The 7500-nt window shown below is 41.1% G+C and overlaps 1 protein-coding gene across 1 annotated transcript in view; it reads left to right on the top strand.

The window, feature by feature from the left end:
- Window positions 1–670: 670 nt before the first annotated feature.
- The window catches only part of LOC143289472 (O-methyltransferase MdmC-like), an 18132-nt gene continuing 11302 nt past the window's right edge, over window positions 671–7500 (top strand). Inside the window, exon 1 of the mRNA XM_076598447.1 lies at window positions 671–853. The gene's annotated coding sequence lies outside the window, so the exon portion shown is untranslated. The remainder of the gene's footprint in view (window positions 854–7500) is intronic.

Raw genomic sequence — 7500 nt, 5'->3', positions numbered from 1 at the left:
TGCAGTGTGACAACTTGAAGTGTGTGTGTGTGTGTGTGTGTGAGTGAGTGAGTGTAATTGTGTGTGTGAGTGTGTGTGTGTGTGAGTGCGTGCATGCGCGCGCGCGCTTGTGTGTGTGTGTGTGAGTGTGTGTGCGTGCGTGTACTGAAGAGAGAGAGAGAGAAAGAGTGAGAAAGTTGTGTGTGTGTTTGTGTGTGTATGAGTGCGTGCATACGTGTGCGTGCGTGCGCGTGCGTGTAAGAGAGAGAGGGGGAGAGAGAGAGAGAGAGAGTTTGTGTGTATGTGAGTGTGTGTGTGTGTGTGCGTGCGTGTAAGAGAGAGAGAGAGAGTTTGTGTGTGTGTGTGTGTGTGGATAAGAGGAAACTGAGACCAAGACTTGGAAATGATCAGCAGAGCTCAGGTTACAACACAGACACAGACACACACACACACACACACACACACACACACACACACACAGGTGCCGTTGATTTTACTCTCTAACAATGTACACTTGTCATTTGTACTCATGTAGAAATATACAGCAGAGCATGAACCAGGGACACAGAAAGAGAACGCGAAAAATTGAGCAACTTGCTGTGGAGATTGCCCAATCGCGGTTACCGTCCCTGACAACCCACTCGCGAGCTGTTACTGTGTCAAAGGGACACAACTCATTGTGTGTGTCCCATTCCGCCGTGTGAATACCATGCCGTCTGATGTGTAAACAGTTTCAGGACAAGTGGCGGAACGAAGTGACACAGACTGCTCTCGCTCTTCTCTTCTCGTCTGCTGTGTGAGCAGCTTACAAGTGTCAGGGAAGCGAAAGTCTCGATAAAGAAGACGCCAAAGTTTGGCTCACATTGGAAAGGCAGTAAGTATTCATGTGCCGGGATTATTGTCCGTGAATTTAGTGGCTTGTTTTTTGTTGTTGTTTTTTTTGGGGGGTGGGGGTGTGTGTGTGGTTTTTTGTTTTTTTTTATATTATTTAGTCCTATACTTAGCTGCTCTGTGTTCCAAATTCAGGGTGCTGTGTTCTAAATTTAGAGACCTATGTTCCAGATTCAGGGACCTATGAATGTTCGAAGTGACATTTCCATGTTGTGTGACCCATTTGCAGTGTTTATTGGGTTAATTTATTCCAGCTAAGATACCGGTTCACTCACTGTGCAGTCGTCTTGCTGCTGATTACAAGTGATTAGTCAGCAGTGAGACCGGCACTCGTCCAGTGTGAATGTTGGAGTTTTAACGACCTGTTGGCGCCTACACCCTTAAGGTCAAGAAATGTGTGCTTTCTATTTATAGGTCCAGCAACTGTGCAAAAATTCACAAAGAACAAGGCTGGTCGTGTCGACAACTGAGTGTCGGTTCGTGTTTATGACTGTCAGTCACTTGATCAGGATGATGCACCGCAAGCACAATTTATCTTAGTGCCAGTGTTGCTAAAATGCACGATGATTATCGTGCTTACATGGAATGTGAGTGTGTGTGTGTGTGTGTGTGTGTGTGTGTGTGTGTGTGTGTGTGTGTGTGATGAAATACCATATAGTGATTAGGAATATTGGGTTGTTGTTTTGTTTTTTATCGTCAACCGTGTTTTCAGGGGTTTTTTTTTCTCCTCTGAGTCTATCTTTATTCAGTATGAACCTTTGACTCTCTCTCTCTCTCTCTCTCTCTGTCTCTCTCTCTCTCTCTGTCTCTGTCTCTCTCTCTGTCTGTCTGTCTCTCTCTCTCTCTCTGTCTCTCTCTCTCTCTCTCTCTCTCTCTCTCTCTCACACATTCATACCCCCCATCTCTCTTCTCTCTCCCTCCCTTCTAGCCCTGTCCCGTCTCCCTGTGTCTCTTCCATCCCGACAGAGCACAGTTCGGAGTGATATGGGTGTTATCAAAATGAGGCCATGCTAACAAAGCACTCTATTTTTTTTCTTTCTCTGTCTCTTTCTCTATTTTTTCTTCTCTCTCTCTCTCTCTCTCTCTCTCTCTCTCTCTCTCTCTCTCAGATAGAAAAGGTGCATACATTTTCAATCAAACGGTTTCTAAACATGCCTATGCACTCATCATATAAGCTGTTGTATGGGGAGACTAGCAGGTATCCTCTTTTTATCAGAACTGCAGTGAAATGTGTTAAATATTGGCTCAGACTAATAAAACTGCCTTTAATTTAACTAGAATTAGCAGACAAACATATGAAATGCTCCATTTACAAAATGAACTAGGAAAAAGTAACTGGGTATCGAAAATACAGAAAATTCTGATTGACAATGGTTTTGGTATTGTATGGTTATGCCAAGGTGTTGGGTATGAAAATAACTTCATATCAGTTTTCAAATGTAGCCAAGCGCTTCACTGCAACAAATAACCTTAGTACTTAATTGGCTACAAATAACCTTAGTTCAGTTCACAGCGCAAGCCGAAAGCTGAGCTATAGCAGACGCCATTTTATAGCCACAGCGTACCTGCTGTCTTTCAATGACTCAGGCATAAAGCACGACGCCACTCCAAATCTGAATAAACCATGTCCATTCTACACTGCTCCGAACATGTATTAATTTTAGTGTAGGTATCGTTTACTGTAATGTTATATTTGTTATGCTTACACACACCCTTAAAGCAGAAGTGTGTTTGATTTCAGTTAATCGTTCATCAGTCTAAAGATTTCAGCTGACGCTAAGCTTACGTCATTCTGTCCTTCTCGTCACACACTCGCTGTTCGACCAGTGTCACGGCATGTCATTGGCTGAGCGCAAACTTGTGTTTCTGCTTCACCGTAATTAATTAATACCTCTTTTATCAGATCAGTAAACTACAAGTATTATATACCGGCAAAATCGTCGCAATTCCATCTTTAAGTCTGTTCCATTTATGTGTGCCTACGTTAAACTGATTTAACGCAGTTTGCAATTTTCAGCAACGAGCTCGTTAAAACTGACCCTGTTCAGGTGACTTAAGTTAAGATTATAAATTTAGCGTAAATAATCAACACTTCATTTTATACTCATTAGAAAGTAGGCGTTCAGCTCTTTCTTTTGCAACTTATCCGACGTAAATCGGTTCAGAAATCATTTAGAAATTTATTACTGAACACCTTGAAAGAAACACAGTTGTTGTCAGGTTTGGCCAGATCAGTGCCGATCTGGTTTGCAGCACACGTGATTGTCTTTGTAGTTCGCTTAACCTGTATAAATTGGCAGAGTGGGTAATGAGTGGTTACTTCACACCTGAGCCAGCCCGTGGCCAGAGCCTGCTCTCTTTCTCTCTTGCTGTGTCCCACAACAGTGACATCTCGCTATGTATCGCTGTGAGTACTAGTGTGTAGAAATGTGCTGATGATTTGTAAATTGAATTCTTCGACACAGTACGTGTGTTCATATGAGTATGTTCAGTTATTGCTTTGTTCAATTAATTCTTTGTTATTGCTTTGACATGTAGTCACAGCACAGCTATGATTGATATAGAAAATCCCCATGTCGTCATATGCTCTTAGCAGTATTCCATTTGATTCTTTTTAACGTCAGTCAACGACGTCTCTGGACACAAGATAGTTTGTTCCAGAATGTTCTAGTGGATGACGCATTCTTTCTCATCTGCTGTCACTGATGAAGGTTAGGCTACTTATCCCCGCTTCAGTGGAGGAGATTTAAATGTTGAGTACAAGCTTAGCTATGTTCATATTTGGCTTTGATGCAACGGATAACTTGTGGAAGTTCATTCACCACTTAATGGTTAAGCCATGATGGTGCTTCACTTACTCTCTGGTCAGTCAGTTTGCCAGTATTGTATCTAAGCCACTGATTCTCCATCTTGTTCATTATTCAGGTATTATCTTACGTGCTGATATCAGTTGTACTGCTACAGTGTGCTCAGTAATCTAAGATGTGTGTAGTATTCTGTTGAGGTGATTACAAGATAGTGTTTGATTAATATCAGTTATTGGTTAAAACCACCTGATATGTATCAGTCTGTTAATTGTAATTTAGTTGTCATGCTCTCTCCTATACAGCTTACTCCAGTATAGTGCTACATGATAAACTGATTCATTTTAGTCACTTTGACACAGTATGAGCTTTACCTAATCTATACTGTCAGTGTACCTCTAGAAATTCAGCTTAGCCACAACCACTGTAACTGCACTGTTTAAATGTATTAGAAAAGTCTTTGGCTGTTAGTGTTTGGTTTTCACATGTATGCATTATTTTTATGCTGTGGCTTAGTCCAGACCAAGTAATAGTCTTTCCATTTCAGTTACCATGCTTTCTCCTATACGGCATACTCCGGTATAGTGCCACATGATGATTGATTCATTCGAGTTGCTTTAAATTTAATACAGCTGAAATAGTTTTTCATGAATTATGTTGTTTGGGTACTTTTTACTAATTAAGCATAACCCTAGCCACTTAGTTGCATGGTCTTGGGGACCTGGTGAAGGATAACAGACATGTTAATTTTATGAGTTTACTGTGTATGTGTACTTGAGAGTGATTATATTTTATAATTTATATGTTAGATATTTTATGTACTAAGGTTGAGGTTTGATTTCCCATTTGGAGTTGGTAGGATGAGTTTGTTGTATTTTGATAATTATGTTGTTATTATTTACTATAAGGTATGATAGTATTAATGGTACTTGACTAAGGGAGTTGCATAATATGAGTTTTATAAGGGTACTAGGTAAGATATTAGTGTATTATATGTTAAGATTATATTTTGACATAGTGTAAGTTACACATAGTTTTATATTGAGCAGAGTATTTGTAGTATATTATATGGTTTTAGTTAGGGATTTTTAGTTGCCCTAGTTGTTGGTATTGTAGTTTTGAGAATTTAATACTTAGATTTTGGATAAGTAGTTGAGTTGTTTTGGGCAAATACCAAACCCAGAGGTAGGCACGGCACTATGTATGCTCCTTGCTACCCACATTCATGAATGACTGACTTCCCACTTATGGTGCTTCTGGTGTTCATGTATTGTAGAATATGGTTTTTGTGTTTCGGTTTGGTTTTGGTTCCCTCCTTTATACTTTGTTGATGCGGGTACTCTACCAGTCTTGGTCTTTGCCTCATGTATGCTCATTGTTATACGTACATGCAACATTGACATTGTATTTATGGCTTTTATTTGTTTGTGTCTTGCAGGCACTGTTTTCCTGTACTAACTGTAGTGAATAAACCATTGAAAGGGCGTCCGCTTTCATATGCTTCTGCCTGCACGGGAACCTGCTATCGTCTGATACTCCTAATCTCTCATTCCATTCCTACACCCTTATCCCCTATCCTACCTATCCCTATCTCCACTCCATTCCAACCCTACCCTTACCCCGACACCATCACACAAAGATAGATTGATTTCTTGTTACAAACAAAACTGGCGTTCAGAAATAGAACACAATGAAAAGTACAGCTGGCACTACTCGTTTAAAGATACATTTGGCGCAGAAAAATATTTGTGATTTATTACCACCAAGAAATTCCGAGATACCCTTACACGATTCTGAGCGTGCGGACTGAGGAGTCATAAGGTATGGTGTCCAACTTAGGCCGAGGCAAACAGCACTTGCCCAATGTGCGGCTCCGAAAAAGAAGACGAAATTCACGTTTTATTCCACGTCCTGCATATGCACACATCCGAAACAGATATCCATTCAACATAGAATTAAGTCCCGTTGATGACTTGACCCGCATGCAACACGTGCTAAAAAACGAGAACGAAGTGATGGTAACAGCTGTGTCAAAATTTCTTACCGTAGCACTTAACTGTAGGCAGAAAGCACTAGAAAAGGGCAGACAGTATAAAGAATCAAGTAAAAGGTACGTAATTATAAACAGATGACCCCTAATGCTAATGAATAAACGGATTCACTAATTATTATATAAGCAAATGAATTATGACCGTGGATGGTCCACATGTTATTTGCTCTTTTGTTGTTCTTTTTCCCTACCCTTTTCTTGCATACAGTTGCGGTGTGTGTTTCGTGGTATTTGTTTAGTTTTTTGTAAACCCCCCCGGCCCCCCTTGTCAAAATGGCTGTAAATGCTTTTGACAATAAATCATCAATCACTCTCTCTCTCTCTCTCTCTCTCTCTCTCTCTGTCTCTGTCTCTCTCTCTCTCTCTCTCTCTCTCTCTTTTCTCTCTTTCTATGTGTGTGTGTGTGTGCGCTCGCGTGCGTGCGTGCGTGTGTGTGTGTGTGTGTGTGTGTGTGTGTGTGTGTGTGTGTTGCTCTGTCTGTCTCTCTCCTCTCTGTCTGACTCTCTCTCTGTCTCCTTCTGTGTGTCTGTCTCTCTGACCTTCACTTTTTCTCTCCGTCTCTGTCCGTCTGACTTTCTGTTTGTCTGTGTGTCTGTGTGTGTCTCTGTGTGTGTATATATATATATATATATATATATATATATATATATATATATATATATATATATATGTGTGTGTGTGTGTCTGTGTGTGTGTTTGTGTGTGTGTGTGTGTGTGTTTCAGTCTCTTGGTATCTGTCTCCCTCTGTCTCTGTCTGTCTGCCTGCCTGCCTGTCTCTCTGTCTTTCTCTCTTATTCGCTTTCTTTCTGTCCATCTGCCTGCCTGCATGAGTGGCTGTCTCTCCCCCTCTCCTTTATCTGGTACCCTTTGCTTACATCTTTTTTTTTTTCTTTTCTTTTTTCTTTTTCATACATAATGGAGTGACGGCCTAGACGTAATGCGTCCGCGTAGGAAGCGAGAGAATCTGAGCGCGCTGGTTCGAATCACGGCTCAGCCGCCGATATTTTCTCCCCCTCCACTAGACCTTGAGTAATGATCTGGACGCTAGTCATTCGGATGAGACGATAAACCGAGGTCCCGTGCGTAGCATGCACTTAGCGCACGTAAAAGAACCCACGGCAACGAAAAGGTTGTTCCTGGCAAAATTCGGTAGAAAAATCCACTTCGATAGGAAAAACAAATAAAAACCGCGCAGGAAAAAATACAAAAAAAAAATGGGTGGCGCTGTATTGTAGCGACGCGCTCTCCCTGGGAAGAGCAGCCCGAGTTTCACACAGAGAAATCTGTTGTGATAAAAAGAAATACAAATACAAATAGTGTGTGTACCTTTCTGTTTTCTATCGTGTGTCTACCTGCCTTCCTGCCTGTCTGTCTGGCTGTCTGTCTGTCCCTCTTCATGTCTGTCTCCCTAACAACATTATCCTTATACCATGATATATGTATGTATATACATATATATATATATATATATATATAATTTTAACTTTGTTACACAAAGCTTCTGTCTTTATCTTTATGGTGAAAATCCAATCTAAAGCAAAGACTGAATGGCAAAAAAAGAAAGCACGGATCGAAAATAACACACACACAAAAAAAGAAGAAGTTACGTTTCGTTTGTCAGGGCTTGTCTTTTCTCTCCAACTCCAGACCCCCACACCTCGCTAAAAACAACACCATGATTACGTCTTGTCTTGTCTCATCTTGTTTTTCTTCTCAACCCCCCCCCCCCTACCCCTACCCCCTCTCTCCTCTCGCCTCCACCCCATATCAGCGACT

This window comes from Babylonia areolata, chromosome 14 (assembly GCF_041734735.1).
Source record: "Babylonia areolata isolate BAREFJ2019XMU chromosome 14, ASM4173473v1, whole genome shotgun sequence".
In the NCBI taxonomy this organism is placed as follows: domain Eukaryota; kingdom Metazoa; phylum Mollusca; class Gastropoda; order Neogastropoda; family Buccinidae; genus Babylonia; species Babylonia areolata.
Note: the sequence above shows the minus strand (reverse complement) of the source record. Positions and strands in the feature narration are given on the sequence as shown.